Here is an 18493-nt window from a genome sequence, read left to right on the forward strand (position 1 = left end):
AACAATTCCTTAACTGAGATTCTCTTTTCCAAGGTATGTCTAGGTTTGTGTCAAGTTAGAAAGGGGGGGGGGCACAACACCTAGAATTTGCATTAGAGTCCAATCTTCATTCAAATTCCGTTTTATAATAAATCTACTCCCTCAATAACTAATCTGCTTCTGAGATGGTGACTAATATATTCATTCATCTATCTATTCATTAATTTATCTTTCCCTAATGACATAGTCAACTTTTACTAGGTTCCACACTCCATTGGTAGTGAGATCTTCAACACATGAAGTGGGGATACATTCAAATCATAGCACTGATAAACAGAAAGAATGAAAGATAAAAGCAATATAAATAAGCAAAAAGTCAAATAACCTTTAGCTAGAAAATGTACTAAAACTCTAGTTAGTTGATGAAGACAGTTTAAAATTGATAAAATAATAATAGTAATAATAATAATACCAGAAACAACCCACAGAGAGTTAATTATATGTCTACTAATTTATTAGCTCTGATTTGAGAAACTTATAATCAGTATTGGTTTCTCCTTCTTAAAACATACAAGCTCTTCATAGGGGTTATAAGGTTTCAATTTTAAATGCATGTATATTATCTTGAACATTACCTGTAATATACTATGTTTTTGATATTTGTCTCCAGCCACTTTTCAAAAGTCAGCTATTAGAATGAAGTTCCCATATCTGCATGATCCAAGCAAGGCTTTTCAATAGAGTTGTGGGAAAAGGAGGGAAAGATTTGTCCTTATGTTGGAAAATCACCCAATAGTTACATGACCAATACTCTCCTTGAAAATTTCCTAGAAAGTTGACAGATTGAAAACTCTGAGGCCAGTGGTCATCCTGTGATGAGAAAAATGCACTGGGGAAGTTGGCACTTTGCTGGTTGAGTTTGTCTAGGGACTGATGCCTGGATTTCAGTGTTAAGCAAACTCCTTTTCACAAACCAGCTTTAGAACAGTGTGTGTGTGTGTGTGTGTGTGTGTGTGTAGTTTGTCAAACCTAAAACTCATGCTAAAATTTGGTTGCCAAAATAGCAACAAGATAGGCCTTTAAGAGGTATTAGCTATTTTTATTTCTTGCAGGAACCAACTAGTTCTCAAGAAAACAAACTGTTATAAAGCAGTTACTCATGGCTCTCAGACAGACTCCATTATGTAGTGCCATCCACCATGTTTTGATGCAGTACCAGGCACTAGCCAAATATAGCAACTGTCAAATCTTGAAATTTCCTGCTTCTGGACCTATTCTCAAGAAGCCTACTCTCTATAAATCACTCATTCACAGTAATTCTTCTACAACAAATGGACAGAGATTATGTAACTATGTGTGTACATGTAGTATGTTTTTATACATTCAAAAGGATCCTTACTGAGTTCCAGAGAAAAATAATATGTTCTATGCCCTTGAAACACATAATTATCACTTAAAGGAACATCAGGAAGAAGGCTGCCACTGGTTTTCAACCATCAAAAACACTATCAAGACTTCTTTGCAAAGCATTCAGAATCAAGCAACCTTGTAAAATTTTCAACTTGAACTGAGATCACAGACCTCATCCTAAAGCTCCTAAAGCTCCAGCCAGCCCTGTGGCCTGTCCATTGACAGCACATCTGTTTTTCACCCAGCACTGAGGACACAAAGGGCACAGAACAGGAAGATTCAGCACAGAAGCTTGGGAAGCACAACAGTCTGTTATGCGAAAAATACTATAAAGATGTATGATAGTGCTTTGAGAACTCAGAGGAGTGAGCCACAAACAGCAGTTATAGTAGAGGAATGATTAGCTGCAACGTCAGGTCAGTCAGCTCTGCCCTCACAGGGCTTCTCCCTATGCCAGCCAACCAGAATGCTCATCTTACTGGAAAACTTGACCTCAAGAGTAACTTTGGCTCTTTCAGTAAAGACAAACTGATTGTGACTCTTGTCTCCCCTCATTCCTGCCCTTCACTCACTCATTCATTCCTTAGTCAAGGTCATCTTGAGTATGAAGTGTGTTCACACTGGTTTATATTAGCAACAGAGTCTCCTATAAGAAAGTGTCTGTTTTATTGTACTAATTTTCAGTATGAAGTGATATAAAACATTTTGAGAATGAATGAAATGATAAAAGAAGGTAAAATTCAGTAATTACAACTTACTGTGTTTCTCATATATGTTTTGCAGCAATGGCACTGAAAGGTTGAGAGTATGTGCTATGAAATTAGGATGTGAGCACTCACCATGGGTATGATTTAGAAAATATGAATTTCATTTTCCTTGTCATAATCTGAAAAATTGTGATAGTAATACTTATTTTGCAAAATATGCATCAGTTTGCATATGCAAAGGGCAAGGTAGGTACCTGAAGTAGCATAAAATGGAATGTAGAAAATACATACAGACATTTGAAAAAGTAATTTAGATTTAAAAGGAATTCAAGAGCAAGACAATTTCTTCTAAAGAAGTAAAAATATACAAATATAAAGGAACATATTGATAGATTTCAACACATGAGAACCATTAACTTTGATATAAAATACAGCACAAAATTTCAGTCATATCAGCTGAATCAAGGTAAAATTCAAATGCAGTAAAAATCCAGTGGAGATACAGAATATTTTGATCTAATTTTCTTGCATATTTTTTTAGTTCAGACAATGGCCATTCTGTTTTCTATCAATATAGGTTGTTAGTCTGCTCAAGAATTTCATATAAATTAAACTCTTCAGTTTCACTTTGTGATTGGCTTACATTGCTGAAAAAATAAGCATAAACAAAATACTGAAGATGCAACTATTATACCCTAAAAATACTTGTAAGGAACATAGCAGAGATTAATTGCTACATATTAATAAGAAAAATACAACCCACAGAAAAATATTCAAACATCGTATAATAGAAATTCACAGAGGAATGTTAAGTAGCCAATAAAAATGTAAGAACATTTTCTATATAAAAAGTGGATTTTCTTTCTTTCTTTCTTTTTTTTTTTTTACAGATCCTGCCTCAAGTTTATTTGTAGAAACAGCATGGGGTCCTGATCATCTGCAAATAGTGTGTAGGTGTGTCACACCAGTCCATCTGTCTGGCAGACAGAAACCTTTTCTATGGGGACTTCACAGGAGCCTGGGCACCTTTGGGAGCCTGAGCTGGAGCTGAGGCCTCTGCCTTGGTTTGAGCCTTGGGCTTTGGTTGGCAGAGCCTATGACCCTTGGCCATGTAGCTTCTAATCCACTTCCCGAGCTTGGGGTGGGCGATGAAAGCGAGACGGCTGAGCTTGCGGCTGGGGCCCTTTGGCATCTTGGGCTTCACCGCCTTGGGCTTCACCAGGGCCTTGATGGCCTCTGCACGCACACTCACTGCCTTCGCGTTGTTGGCCTGCATCTTCTTCAGGCCTTTCCTGTTGTGCTTCTTGGCAAAGCGCATGTTCCTCAGGAACTTGGGGTCCACCCCCTTAAGAGATTCGTATCTTTGTGACCGGGGTTTCTTGATACCATTTCAGTGCCATTTTCGAGACTGGTTGTGTGTGGTGTGGTTCTTGGACTTGGCCATGTCTGAACGGTAATCCGCGGCTCCCGAAGCGCCTGGGACCGGAAGAGAAAAAGCAGATTTTCTTTTTAAATTATTTATTATATTTTTGTACATATTAGTGGGTTTCTTAAAGTTTTTTTAACTCAAATACGTCATGTCTTTTGACTATATTTAGTACCCATTACCCTCTCCTAGGCCACTGTTTATCCTTTATTCTTCCCCAAATAGATACTTCCATTTTAGTAGTGAGTGAGTGTGTATGTGTGTGTGTGTGTGTGTGTCTGTGTGTCTGTGTGTGTGTGTGTCTGTGTGTGTGTATGAGAGAGAGAGGGAGAGAAAGAGAGAGAGAGGGAGGGAGGGAGGGAGGGATGAAGGGAGAGAGGGACATCCTACCTTACTTGCTTATTAAGGAATACAACTATAACCAGTAAGGTAATACCACTGTTTTCATCTATAACAGAGACAGAATACTTTAAACATCCTTTATAGGGAAATTTAGTTATGTGCACCACAACAAACTTTCAGTTAGTCATGGACTACATATGGAAGAGTAGCCCCATGAGGTTACACTATTGCTTAGATGTATAGCAGCTGTAACATCGAAGTTTGTGAAAGTATAGTCTTGTTTTTATTCAATGAAAAGCCTATGTATTTCTCAAGATAGATTTGTCATTAAGTGAGAAATGACACATGAGCAAATGGTACCTTCAAATGCAGCTGAGAGAAGACTGTGTAGAAGTGTCACGAGTGTATTAAGCTTCACCGTGATGGCTCCAAATATGGGCAGAAGCCAACCTGAAGTAACTCACACACAAATAAGAATAGGAATAATAGGAAAATGTCCCTGCTTTTCACTATCCTTACAAGGGTGTTGGAACACCTTCCAAGTCTTTAAAGGAACCTTGAGAAACAGACACTCAAAGTGCATTTGGACATATTCTAGGGGGTCTCCTCTGTAGTGGGTAGCCATTCCAGCTCTGATCTGGAAGTTTCAACCCCCACTGAGACTTCAGTAACTGTCACGCCTTAGGCGGCGGGACCGAGAGAGGACTCTGAAGATCCAAGATCCGGATGGGCTGGCTCTCTTGGAAGCTGAAGGTAGACTTAGCAGAGCCGGACTGTGCTACACCTTTCCCAGACCCTGCAACCTATCCCTTCACTTGTAAGTTACTCCACAAAGTAAACCTCCTTTTTAACTAAAAAAAAAAAAAAAAAAGTTTCTGGGCTACACACTGCTTTGATAGAACTGCTTCTTATAGTTAATGTTACACATGGCTCCAGAGCCAGAGCTGATGGTAAACTGTAGAACCGCCATGTTGGGAAGCTGAGGTGGGCGGAGCCAGCAGCCAAAGCGCTGTTTCAGTCTTAGTAATGCTACAGTTTAAAACAATAGGTTCACAGTAAGACAGATTCAGATGGAATAGTTTACAATATGTGTAAAAATGTACGTAGACTTGAAAGAGAGAGAAAAAGGAATATATACAGTTATATTAAAAATACATAGTTTTCCCACATCACTCCTCTGAACACTAGCTTCACATATCTTAATGATGAATAGTTTTCTCCATTTGTTGGAAAATATTGAAGTCAAACCACTCTGAGTTTTATGTCAAGAACCTTCCACCAACAGAAAGGTACTAACACAAATCTAAGGCTCCCAAGTTCCAAAATTTCAAAGAAGATTTGTTGGCCATGATTATATCCAATGAACATCTCTGAACCAATAATTGATAACCAAAGACTCAAGATTCTCAGTTTGAGTCTGGAGCCATATCTAACCCAAACCACTATACCATAAGATGAGTTCACATCAATTGGCACCTTCCAAATGAAGAATGAGAGAGAGCAGAATTTTTAGAGTTATGAAATGCTAGTCACAAAATAAATATGCTAGTCAGATATGGAGATTAATATATAAGCAAATGGAAGCGGCAGCATGTTTGAACTCATTTGTCCTTGGAGAAGGAAGACTCACTAATCACCATGACATGATTTTACAGATGTGTAGATGAAAGCAATTGGTGTGCACTGTGGAAAAGGAAAGCTGGCTCTGAGGGAATCACCTATAGTGAAGGTCTACTGAGAAGACGCAATCATTAACCAGGGCATGATGCTTTACCTATATCATTCTAGATTATAAAGCATAAGGACACACAGACCCTCTTCTAGTGTTCAGAGTCACTTCCTATGTATCCCTAATAGCTGGTTAAAGTGAATGGACAAATAAACCCTATTAGAAAGTTCTAGTCTTTGCCTCCAATGCCCATAAGTAAGCCACTTAAATTATCTGAGCTTCAAGGTTCAACCTTCAAAAAGTAAAAATAACAATGTTTACATGATTTAAGTGATAAATATATTTAAGCATCTGGTAGAGTCGAAACATGGATGAATGAAAATTTGTTCAATCAATCACTCACCAAAATACATGTGGGTGATTTAGAATTTTCCTTGTTAAAACTAAACACCTTTTGACTATGTTGTATTGGGTTTTTGAGCAAAGATTTTATTTTATTTCACTGAGATAAATTGCCTAGAAAGAAGCTGGTGGGTTTATGATAGTTGCATGCTTCAGTTTATAAAAGAATATTCAGCAGTGTCTGTACCATGTTTTCATAAAGTCCCAACAACACAGATAATTTCTCCACATTCTCAACAGCTTTGGGCATCACATTCTGTTTTGTTTTAGCTATTCTGATGTGTGTGCTAACAGCTCATAGTTTTAATGTGTATTTCTCTAATGACTTGTGATATTGAACATATTTCATATGTTTATCTTCTATATTTACATCCTATTAGGGAAAATGTCTGTTCAAGCAGACATTTTGCCCATTTTTTCTGATTGTACTGATTATTTGTATTTTTAAAAGATTTCTTTATAAGCATTGAGAATACTTTGTGCATTCTGGATATTGGTTTGTCCTTTTTTCAGATAAATCCTTCACAAATATTTGTTATATTTGACATGAGCTTCCTGTGGATGGCCTGCATTTGAATCATGTTTCTTTAAAGCCCTTTTCAAATCTCTTTTACTTGGTATCTATAGGCCATTTATAATGGAGTATTGAGAAATACTTATTTTGCTATTCCATTTTACCTTCTGTTTGCCCTACTTTTTTGTCCTTTATTGCTCTCATTGCTACTGTGACATAGTTTAGAATTCCTTGATTCATCTATGGTGTTTTCCCATGTGGTTTTATACATATAGCTTTGCATGTGTGTGTCTACATCACACATTTACCACAAATTCCTTTGACATTTTATCAGTTCAGCAGAAGTATAGAAAATTTATTCAATTTTTGTCTTTTTATTTTCCTACATGTATATTGAAATTGTCTAAATATTTTATCTACATATTTTCCCTACCATATTAGATATTGTTGTGGAATATTTGGTTAACTATGTAAAGAGGTGCTGTATTTGTTTAACTATGTAAAGATGTGTTGTATTTGTTTATGTTGCAGAATATTGTTTAACTATATATGTACAGATATGATGTTGTTTTACCTTGCCTGCCTAAAGTACCTGATTGGTCTAATAAAAAGCTGAACAGCCAATAGTGAGAGAGGGGGTATAGGCAGGACTTCTGGGCAGGGAGCATAAGTAGGAGGAGGGATGGAGTCTCAGGGGAAGAAAGAACTAGAGATGCCAGGGGCCAATCAGACAGACAGTGAGGAAGCAGAGAAGTACGACATACAGAATTAAAGAAAGGTCAAGCCTTGAAGCAAAATGTAGATGAATAGAAATGGGTTAAATTAAGTTAAGAGAGCTAGTGGGACAAGCTTAAGCTAAGTCTGAGCATTCATAATTAATAATAAGCCTCCATGTCTTTATTTGGAAGCTGGTTGGTGGTCTAAAGAAAATTCCAATGACAAGATATTGCTAAATTTTCCCCTTGAATCATCAGTTATGACTTGAAATGTCAAAAGCAAAAGAGATATATCCTATTTACCCATAATTTTGCTTTCTATGAGTCATCTTCCTATCTAACGCTCCAATACTCTTACTGTTTGTTTAGAGAATGCCCAGCAATCACTATGTGAGGGAAATTTGCTTAGTTTTTCATCATCTTGGAATCTCTGGGTTTCCCCTTTCACTCCTATGAGATGCTTTCAATGGACACAGGATATTAAGTTGATAGCTCTCTTCCTTCAGGACTTGTACTATACTTCCTTTGACCTCTATGATTTCACAAGAAGTTCCTATGACTTTTCCTTTATACATAACATGCTGTTTCTCTCTAATGGTCTTCAGGATTTTTTCTATGTTTTTAATTAATATTTAGAAGTACAATTATGTGTCTTGAATATATTTCTTGGAGGCATCCTATTTGAAGTTCAATCAGCTTCTTGAACCTGTAGGTTCATGTCTTTTACCAAATCTGACATATTTTCAGCTACTATTTTTCAAAATACCTTCCCAGATCAATCTCTTTCTTCTTTCTCAGTACTATAGAGTTTAAATATTGGCCTTTAGTTAAAGTCAAACGCATTCCTGGTCTCTTTATCTTTCAAAGTATTTTCTCTCTTTTGTTCAGATTGGTTATTTCCTTTATTTTCAGTTTACAGATTCTTTCCTCTTTCTCTTCCATTCAACTGTTGGATCCTTCTATTAAAGATTTTTGTTGCTGTTGGTATTATTTTGTTTGGGTTTGAGGTTATTGTATTTTTCAGTTCTAAGTTTTTTTATACTTCCTGCTTTGTGAGAATTACTATTCTTTCCATATTTAAAGCATGTTACAATCACTCAGTGAAACGTTCTTTTAAATGCTGTTTTAAATTTCTCTTCATTTGAATGAAGAGGATAGAAAAATATCATCAGTACACTGAAATAAAGAATAATAAAAATTACCCAGGAACCGCAGACAGACAAGAGAAAGAAATTGGGGGAGGGGGGTGCATGACTAAAATAGAAGCTCTAAACATTTATGTTGACAGAATACAGAAAAAAAAATGCCAAAGCTAAAAATGTATGGCTGAAAGCTTTCTAAACACTGACATGTCAATCATCTCATTATCAATATCCATTTATATAAGATTTTCCTGGGTCCTAGTGTCATGAATCAGGTCTGGTTGGAACTGAATATTTTAGATGTTTTGTTAAGAAATTAGGGGTTTTATTTCAATTCTCAGCTTTTACTGGCTGTGATATTTTGATGGATGGTAAATAATGTATCCTTACTTCTAGTCCCCTGTTGCTACCTGAGGCTGACCAGACTTTTTCACTGAAAGGAAATGAGACTTCCAATAGGCCTCTCTTCTCCTAATGCCCCAGTGAGAGCTGAGAGACTAACATCACTTCTCCTTACAGTGGTTATACAGCCATGACATCACTGGACAGAACAGAAGTTTGGAAGCTCCTCTAGGTCTTCTCTGACATGAGCTGACTGGGGAGAGAGTAGACCCTGCTCCTGGTTATGGTGGAGATCCAAGAAGCAGATATGTTCTTTACCGACACTGTGGGTGAAGTAGACTTGTTATTCTTTGAGTGTAAAATGTTGCTATCAGGCTCGTGTGTTTGAACATTTGTTGCTCTAATGGTGCTGTTTCAGAAGGGTACAGAACCCTTAGGAGGTGGGGCTTAACTGGAGAAAGTGGGCTAGTTAAGAGGGGCAAGCTAGGTTAATAGTCCTGCCTGATTTCTAGCAGTCCCTTTCTCTCACCTTTCTGCTTCCTGATCCATTTAGATGGGCAGCTTTTGCTGCCATGACTTCAGCACCACAATGAACTATACTCCCCTAAATAATGAGCTAAATTTGGTCCTTTCTCCCTAAAGTTGCTTCTCATCAGATGTTTAGTGACGAAAGTAACTAATACAGTGGTGGTCCATTGCTTCTCAGTAGAAATGGTTCTGCTTCTCTGCTCAGCTTTCTCCAGCCTCATCCAGAGGTGGGGATATGGCAGAGGAAATGCACCATTACAGTGGGGCCAAGACTGAAGCCCATTTACTTGTTGCTGATGAGAATAGGATTTGTGTGCAGTGCAGTAGAATGGTCATTACATAATTTTCTGTGATGTGAGACTACACTTTTCCAGTTTCTGTTGAGGCTGTTTATAACTCGTTAGCATTTACAGAGTTCCAATCTCTGAGACATATAAGGCAAAAAAGAAAGCCCAATGACTTAATCATATTATTGCTCTTTGGGCTCTAGGGTTCCAAGACAATTTCTGAGCTTTAATGTTGATTTATGTGTCATGTGTTAGTTGTACACATTTGGGGAGAGTAGCCAAAAATCACCTTCTCCATCTTTCTGGAAACAGAAGTTCTAACAATTATTATAATAACATCTCATTATAAAAAAGTACACTCAGTTGTCATGAAATGAGATGCTAAAGCTATTACATCCTTGTGGTGTTTATTAATATCATCATTTTATTCACATGAAAGTTTGATTTACAGTAGTCCTGGTGATATCCCTAGCAATACGGTGTATATATAACCAATTCTCTTTGTCACTGTTCTATTACTATGAAGAAACACCATGACCATGGTAACTCATAAAAGAAAGCATTGGGAGCTTGCTTACAGTTTCAGAGATTTACTCCTTTTCATCATAGTGGGGTGCACGGTGGCTTGTATGGCACTGGAGAGTAGATGAGAGCTACATCCTGATTTGCAGGTCAGAAAAAAGAGAGAGCCAGAGAATGTATGTGAGAGGGAGGGAGGGAAAGAGAGAAATGCTGAGCCTGGCATGGGCTTTTGAAACCTCAAAGCCCACCCACAGTGATACTTCCTCCAACAAGGCCACACCTACACAAACAAGGTCATATCTCCTAATCCCTGTAATCCTTTCAAACAGTTCCACTCCCTGGTGGCCAAGTATTCAAATCTATGAGCCTATGGGGTGCCATTCTTATTCAAACAACCACACCAAGTATCAAAGTTAAAAACTAATGGCAATATAATAAATAGCTGCTATGGACATGTGGCTTTACACTATTAGACTGTTAGACTGTACAATCTTCCTCAAACAAATCCTCTCTGGCTCATGTCTAACATGTCTAACATTCTCAAGCTTAAGCTTTATCCCTTTAGCATATGTCATGGTATCTGTTGTGTAATCGGAAGGTTTCTCCAGTCCAGGCTGGCCCCATGGTCCTGCATTCCTCTGGTCCCACCCAGCTAGATCCCTCAGACACTTATAAAATAATCACTTGCAGGCTTATATTAATTACAAACTGTATGGCCATGGTGTATGGCTCAAGCTTCTTGCTAGCTAGCTCTAATAACTAAACTCAGCTCATTTCTATTAATCTATATGTCACCTCATGTTCCGTGTCTTTATCTGTGTGTCTATACATGTTGCTCCCTGGATGGCAGGATGGCGTCTCTCCTGCCTCTGTCTTCCTTCTTCCTGTCTCTCTCTCTCTCTTGGATTTCTTGCCTGGCTATAACCTGACTTGCCATAGGCCACAGCAGCTTCTTTATTTACCAACCATAGTAACACATATTCACAGCATACAGAAAGATATCTCACAGCACTCTTGAGTTCATGAAGACTGTATGGCACTACTCTCAACCACAGTTGTGTTCCACACTGTAAATACCAGCAATGAGGAACAAACAATTAACAGAGTCACACAGATACAATGTATTTTATACCAACTTTTAAACAAGTTTATTAAATTCAGTTGTTTGGGGGACTTACACACATACTAGAGCATGTGTGTGAAGGTCAGAAGACAACTTGTAGGAGTTGGTTCTTTCCTTGTGGGTTCCAGGGATTGAAATCAAGCCATCAGCCTCAGCAAAAAAACACCTTTGTCTACTGAGTCATCTCACCAATACCAAAAATATATTCTTGTCCCATGCACAATTACATACATATGCCTACACATATGTATCTTAAACAACCAAAAAGATCCAATTTTGTAATACTGAGCTATAATTAATATGTTCTGACAAGTGCTTGGTGCATTGAAAAGGTTATAGCAATTTGGGTATAGTATATCTTCTCTACTCCATTGATTTTGCCTGGACTCTCTCAGTCATTCAGGAGCTAAGCTTCATAAGTATTGATTAGCCTGTTATGCAACAAGTACCATATATGTTCAAAGGGGTGAATTATAAATCACTTTCTATTACTCTATGGTTTTTAATACTCTTATGATTTGAGACTAGGTTTCCCAAAAGCTCATGTAATTTGAATTCGTAGCCCCCAGATCATATCTTGGGATAATGAGCAAACTTTGGGGACTGTGGTCTACCTAGTAGAAGTAGCTCATTGAAGCAGGCCACAAAGATCCTATCTGCTCCTTCTGCATCCACAGCTATCTGCTTCCTGATCCACCAAGATAGGAACTAGTCACACTGATAGCTCTGTAGCCATTGAAGCAAGCAGCTCAAACAGCCATGCCTTGTCTGCAATGATGGATGTCCTAGCTACCATTCTAGTGCTGGGAAGAAACACCATGATCAAGCAATGTATAGGAAAAAAACATTTCCTGGGGGCTTCCTTACAGTTTCAGAGGGTTAGTCTACCATCAACATGGCAGGGAGCATGGCAACAGGCAGGCAGACATGGCTCTGGAAAAGTAGCTAAGCGCTACATCCTAACCCAGAGGCAGAGGGGGCGGGGGTTGGCATGGAATTTCCAAACCTCAAGGCCAACTCCCAGTAACATAACTTCTCCAACAAGGCCATATCTTCTAATCCTTTCCAAATAGTTCAACTAGGGACCACGCTTCCAAATATATAAGCCAATAGGCACCATTTTCATTCAAACAACTACATTCCACTCCCAGGCCCCTATAAACTTGTAGCCATGTCATAGTCAAAAATTCATTTAGTCCATCTTCAAAAGTTCCCCCATAGTCTTTCACAGTCTCAACACTGTTGAAAAGTTTAAAGTCTCTTCTGAGACTCACGGCAATCTCTTAACTATAACCCCTAGTAAAAAACCAAAATCGATCACATACTTCCAATATACAGTGGCACAGAATACATATTAGCATTCCAAAATGTAGGGAAGGGAGCATAGACCAAAGCAAGACAAAACCCAGCAGAGCAAACTCCAAATTCTGAATCTCCATGTCTGATGTTAAAGTACTCTTCAGATCTGCAACTCCTTTCAGCCTTGTTGACTGCAACACACTTCTTTGTCTTGGGCTGATTCCACATCGGTTCTATAGCTTGCCTTGCAGATACCCCAGAACTCTGGCATCTCCACCATCCTGAAGTCTCCAACATAATCCAGGCTTTCATGCAGGGACTGCCCTGCTGAGCTTTGCCTCAGAAGCCTTAACTGCAGAGGAAGATTGTACAACCCCTTTCCTATATCCTTGACTCTAAAGCTAGGCCCCCTGACTGAAGCTGCCAAGTTCTTCTGCTTGCTGAGGTTAGAACCTGAGCCCCTCCTTGACGTGTATTTGCATAAGTTTTTTCTTGGTGATGGTTTTCTCTGAGCCTTCAGCTTTCCTTTAATTCTTTTACAAGTTGGAAGCTTAAATGGGTAAGTTTTTTTTCACCGAGAATACCACTCCCTTTATTCCTTTTTGAATTAGGTCTTTCCTTAAACTTTTTATCTCCTTGAGCACTGGACTTGGCTTCAATACTGCATTCCTTGGGGCTTCTTTTCTCCCCAAACTGTTCACTTCGTATTTCTTTTTGAGATGTTTGCTGTTTTTCATGGTTGATCTTCATAAGAGTGATCACTAGTAACCATATGTAAAGTCAATATTAGGCTGTCTTGAGATCTCCTCTGCCACTAACACTAATCTAAAACTCTTCAATTTAGCCTCAGGCAGATATTTAGGACAAGGGCAAAAAGCAGCCCCATTCTTTGCCTGAATATCACAAGAATGGTCTCTAGACCACTTACTAATATTCTTCACCTCTGAAACTTCTTGAGCCAGACCTGCATAGTCAAATCATCCCAAAGTCATCCATATTCCTCCAAACAGTAGCGAGTTTGGTCATGCCTATCACAGCACTACCCCTGTCCCTGGTATAAACTTCTACCTAGTTACTGTTCTATTGCTGTGAAGAGACACCATGACCAAGCAAACTTATGTAAGAAGACATTTACCTGGGGGCTTACATACAGCTTCAGAGGTCTAGTCCACTAACATGGCAGGGAGCATGGCAACAGGCAGGCAGGTATGGTGCTGGAGAAGGAGCTGAGAGTTACATCCTGATCCACAAGCAGAGAGACGCTGAGACCAGTATGGGCTTTTGAAATCTTAAAGCCCACCCCCAGTGACACGTCTCCAAGGCCACACCTTCTAATTCTTCCCAAACAGTTCATCAATACTCGAGTTTATGGGGGCCATTTGCATTTAAACAAGCACAGTGGACTTGCCTTTGTGGCCAGGATTCAATAAACTTCTATCTAAGTTACTGCTCTCATACATTTTGTCATAGTAACAGAAAAGGTAGTACATATCCGAAAACCAAAACCAAAACAACAAAAAAACCCAACTTATCTTTTAAAAATAGGCATTCTTAGTCATAAGCCTATACATTTTAGAAACTGCTTTCCCACACTTCAACCCATTAATTAAAAAAACATTTTTATTGGCAGTTTCATATATTTAAATAGTGAATTTGGTCATTTTTCATTCCCCATTCCCCACTCTTATTGCCCTCCCTAAACCCCTTCTTCCCAACATGCTCTTCTACTTTCATACCTTCTTTCTGTATGTGATTCACTGAATTTCACTAGATTTTTCTGTTTGACCAAGTATGAGTAAGAGATTTATTGGAACAAGGGAAATTTATTGGTGACTACACCATTGAAGAAAACAGCACCCATCCTCTATCAACTGTAAACTGCCAATAATCCCCTCAGTGAGGGTGGGGCCTTAAGACCCCTTTCCCCATATGTGATGAAATGTTAAACGGCCCAATCTTGTGCAGGCCTTAGGCTGATAAGCACAGTTGCAGTAAGTTACTAGGTACAATGGCTATGCCGTGTTCAGAAGATGATATTTTGCTGCACATCTCCCTATCGACTGACATCCTTTCCAATACCTCTTTTGCAGCATTCACTGAGCCTTGTGTAGCTGGGGCGGGGGATGATATTATATCGATGGGCCATTTAGGGCCAAGTACTTCATCATCAGTCTCATCTCTCTAAAATATTATAGATTTATCACCTTATTCCCACTACTGAACACAGTAGAACAGGAAAGATGGGACAGTTTTCCCATAGTTATACACCCAGGAGAACTACAGTGGTCTTCTGGCCTCCAAGCCCAGGACATTTTTCATACTATACTTCATGGCTACTCAGATATAGAGAGATATTTGCCCCTAATAACCAACTAATTTTAATTGATATTCCTCTTATGGTTGTGTATAGTTTTCTAAATTCTACCAATCCAAAAATTCCATGAGCACAGAAATCTTATCCCTGTAATTCTTTATCATTTTACAGATGTCTTGATGCTGTCTTTTCCTTACTGTTTATAATTTTAAATGACTATAGTAGAGATCAGATTCTAAAATTTAGAAAATAGCCATGATGCTCTTCCTTCCTTATTATCCACTAGTTTGACTTAATCCCTTCCACGCTCAGTAATCTTAGCTAAATTAATAAATTCCCCTCTGCATCAATAGTTATTTTAAAGCAAGCTAGAACAGTCTTTAGATAACACAGAAATCTCTGTACACATCTACTGGGCCAAAATAAAATATGTGGTCTCCAATCACACTCCATCTTTGCACTTTCATATGTTGTCCCGATTATTATACTTTATCTTTGAAGTCCATACCAGCTCCCTACTGCCTGCCTTTTTCCTTTGCTGTTAACTAATCATTCACTCATGAATGCAATTAACATTTTCTGAGTACTTACTGTCTACCAAAAACCAAGTTGCAAAGATTCATAAGACTTTGTCTCTGCCACCAGAGGATTTATATGCCATGAAGAAAAGCTGATGCATAAACAATTCATAATTAATGGAAGTGTTATGATAGAAGTACAGAAAGTACTATGGTCCTAAGAGTGATTCATTTTTCCTCGGGAGTTTGCTTATGGGAGTTCACATGCTAGAAAATGAACTCTCTCTTTGTAAACTAAATTGACTTACTTGAAATAAAAATAGCTTCCATTTGTAGCACTTTGCAGAATGTTTTTACATCCAATTCTTCCTTCATGCTTCATAGTGAATGCTCAATAGTTTAGTGGGTTTCTAAATGTATTCATTAGAAACATAAGTATAAACAATATGGATGGTAATTCTAAAGCCCATAAGTAGATGCAAGCCAAACTGAAATAGGAGTCAGGTGTAGCCTCTCAGAGTCATTTCAGGAAGAACAGCAAAGACCTGCTTCTTCCCCTTCATCATCAAGGCCATCCTCACAACCTTCTAGTTGGGGTTCCTCATTTACACAGCACCCCCTCCAAGCTATGTGTCACATTGGTCACAAAATAATTTTAAATACAGATTAGACCCTATCAGTTTCCTGCTAAAAGCCCTTTTCTTCTATAGATCCCCCTACTCCTGGTGTGATAAAATCCCAGTGTTCTTATGTAATTCATAAGACTTTCAACTAAACCTATCAAGCTTCTTCAAACTACTTTTTGGTCATTCTTTTCCTATCCTACTCACTGTCTTTTTTCAAATACATCATACTATTTCCATTTCTGTACCTCTTTAGTCTTTGGTTTTCTATTACTCTCTCTAATAAAACAACGGTGCACATAGAAAGTTTGGCTCTTTGGTTAATGGTTTTTGTTGTTGTTGTTTTAACTTAACAATAGCAGAATCTTGACAACAGAATTTTGGTTCTGTACTTTTCATAAATTATTACTACAATTACTGCAGCTTGGGAATCTTTAGTATAGCAGCTTATTCTCTTAAAGTATCAGAAAGAGGCCATTCTTTCTTCATTATACATTAGAGACTCATGACATTTACATATATAACATAGAACACATATACATTATGAGCATTCCCAGTGCCACAAGCTCCTACAGAACCAGCTGACACTAAATCAAAACAGGACATATAGCAGTCTACATACATCATATTCAAATAAGGTAAGTAAACAATAAAACAAATAAATCTTGTATATTGGTGATAAGAACAGTATTAAAGAAATAGAGGATTTCCCAAGAAGGGGGGTGTTTTGGAGTAGATGATTCATAAAGGTCTTCATAAGAAAGTCATATCCTAGATAAGACTTGCTGAGGCTGGAAGAAGAGTCATCAGGTTGGAAGAGCAGCAGAGAAAAGCTCTACATCGTGGGAAAGCATTAAGTACTCAGAAAACCTAGAGTCCGGTGTGGTATAGCACAGGGATTAAGAGGTCGAGTCACATGGGCTATGATAGAATGGGAAAAGCCTTAGAGGCTACAGAAAGGATGCTCTCAAAAGACTAGAAGCAGGTAGAAGACAAGCCTGGGCACAATGCTGGCTGCTGTTTGGAGAAGGAGCTTTAGGAAAGCAAGAGTGGAAGTGAGGGAACAATGAGGAAGATATCATAAGGGTCCTTCCCAGACAGATTGGGGGAGGGCTCTCAGGTGCTGGCAGAGAAAGTGGAGGGAAAGTGGAGGGGTGAAAAAGGAATTTGAAACACAGCTTGGAGATAAATCCAACAAGTTGATTGTGCATGGTAAGAAAAACAATCAAGAGTGAGTTTTAGCACTCTCGTATGAAACAACTGGACAGAGGACAGAGTCATTTACTGGTATGGGAAAGACAGGAAGAAAATGGAGAGAAACTGAGCCTCATTTTGGACATTTTATTTTTGGTGTGCCTATGAAACATTCAAGTGAAAAATCAATTGTGCAGTGAAAAAATAAATATCAGTCCCAGAAGGACTAAGCTAAACATGAAGACATAGGGGTTTGAAACACAAAGATGCAGTAATACATTGTGTTGTGTGATATTTTGTTTGTGTTCTGACAAATAAAGCTAGCTTGGAATCAGAGGGGAGAGCTAGCCACTAGTCAACCATAGAGGTCTGGAGGTCTGTACAGAGAGGAACAGTTAGTGACAAGGCTGGGCGGAGACTTTAAGGAAGCAACTCTGGAAGCTCTCCTGCTTCTCTGATCTTTCAGGTTTTACCCTGATATCTGACTCATGGTTTTATTGATAAGTTTAATGAAATGTATGCTTCAACACTGAGTGTACAACATGAGATGACACACAAAAAGTTTCTCAGCACACAGTTGAATGTGTTCAAAAATTATTAAGCAGGGGCTGGGGAAATGGCTCAATGAATAAAGAGTTTGCCACAGAGGTGTGAGGACCTGAGTTCAATCCCCAGAAGTCATATAAAAACAAATAAAACTGGACAAGGTAGAGTGTGTCCACACTTGTTCACACAAACATGCACACAACCATCACACACACACACACACACAAGTTGCTGTGGTTAGAGTGTTCTTTACACAGTCTAAGCTTAATCTTTTGAGTAAAGATTCTTACGTGTTCATTTTCTAATATTTTCATTCCAAAAGAATGACATGGTTAGTTACTTTCATGCTGTGGTGAGTGTGGGGGTGATGGTTAAGAAAATGGGTATGTTCTCTCCATATTCACCACCTTATGGTCTTGAGAAAATCATATGATCTCTTTGGTTTTCAGTTTTTCATATATAAAACTGAATGATTTTAACCTACCTGATGGCACTGTCATACAAAATGACAATATTTGTAAAATGTGTAGCTCAATACCCTAAGTAACTAATAAATTGTGTTTCTCAGTCTCAATAAATACTATACTCATCGGTGCAGTTTTTGAAAAACTGATGCTCAAGCTCCACCCAAATCAACTAAATCAAAATTTCCTAAAGTGGGGCTTAATTCCATAACAACCTCTTTAAGCAGCCTATGGGACTCTAATGTATAACTAGTGTTAAGTAGTGCTAACCCATAATAAATAGCACATATAATATTATATAGTCATGTAGTGTTTGTGTATGTGTAAATTATATATGTATACTGCAATGTGATGCCAATTAAACACATAGTCAACAAAGCTTAAAAATATAGCTATTTCTTGTAACATAAGATGACATGTTGGTTT

The 18493-nt window shown here is 38.2% G+C and overlaps 1 pseudogene; it reads right to left on the minus strand.

Moving 5' to 3' along the window:
• Positions 1–471: 471 nt before the first annotated feature.
• LOC114709233 overlaps positions 472–18493 on the minus strand; it is a 37852-nt pseudogene continuing 19830 nt past the window's right edge.

The sequence above is a fragment of the Peromyscus leucopus genome, chromosome 10 (genome assembly GCF_004664715.2).
Source record: "Peromyscus leucopus breed LL Stock chromosome 10, UCI_PerLeu_2.1, whole genome shotgun sequence".
In the NCBI taxonomy this organism is placed as follows: domain Eukaryota; kingdom Metazoa; phylum Chordata; class Mammalia; order Rodentia; family Cricetidae; genus Peromyscus; species Peromyscus leucopus.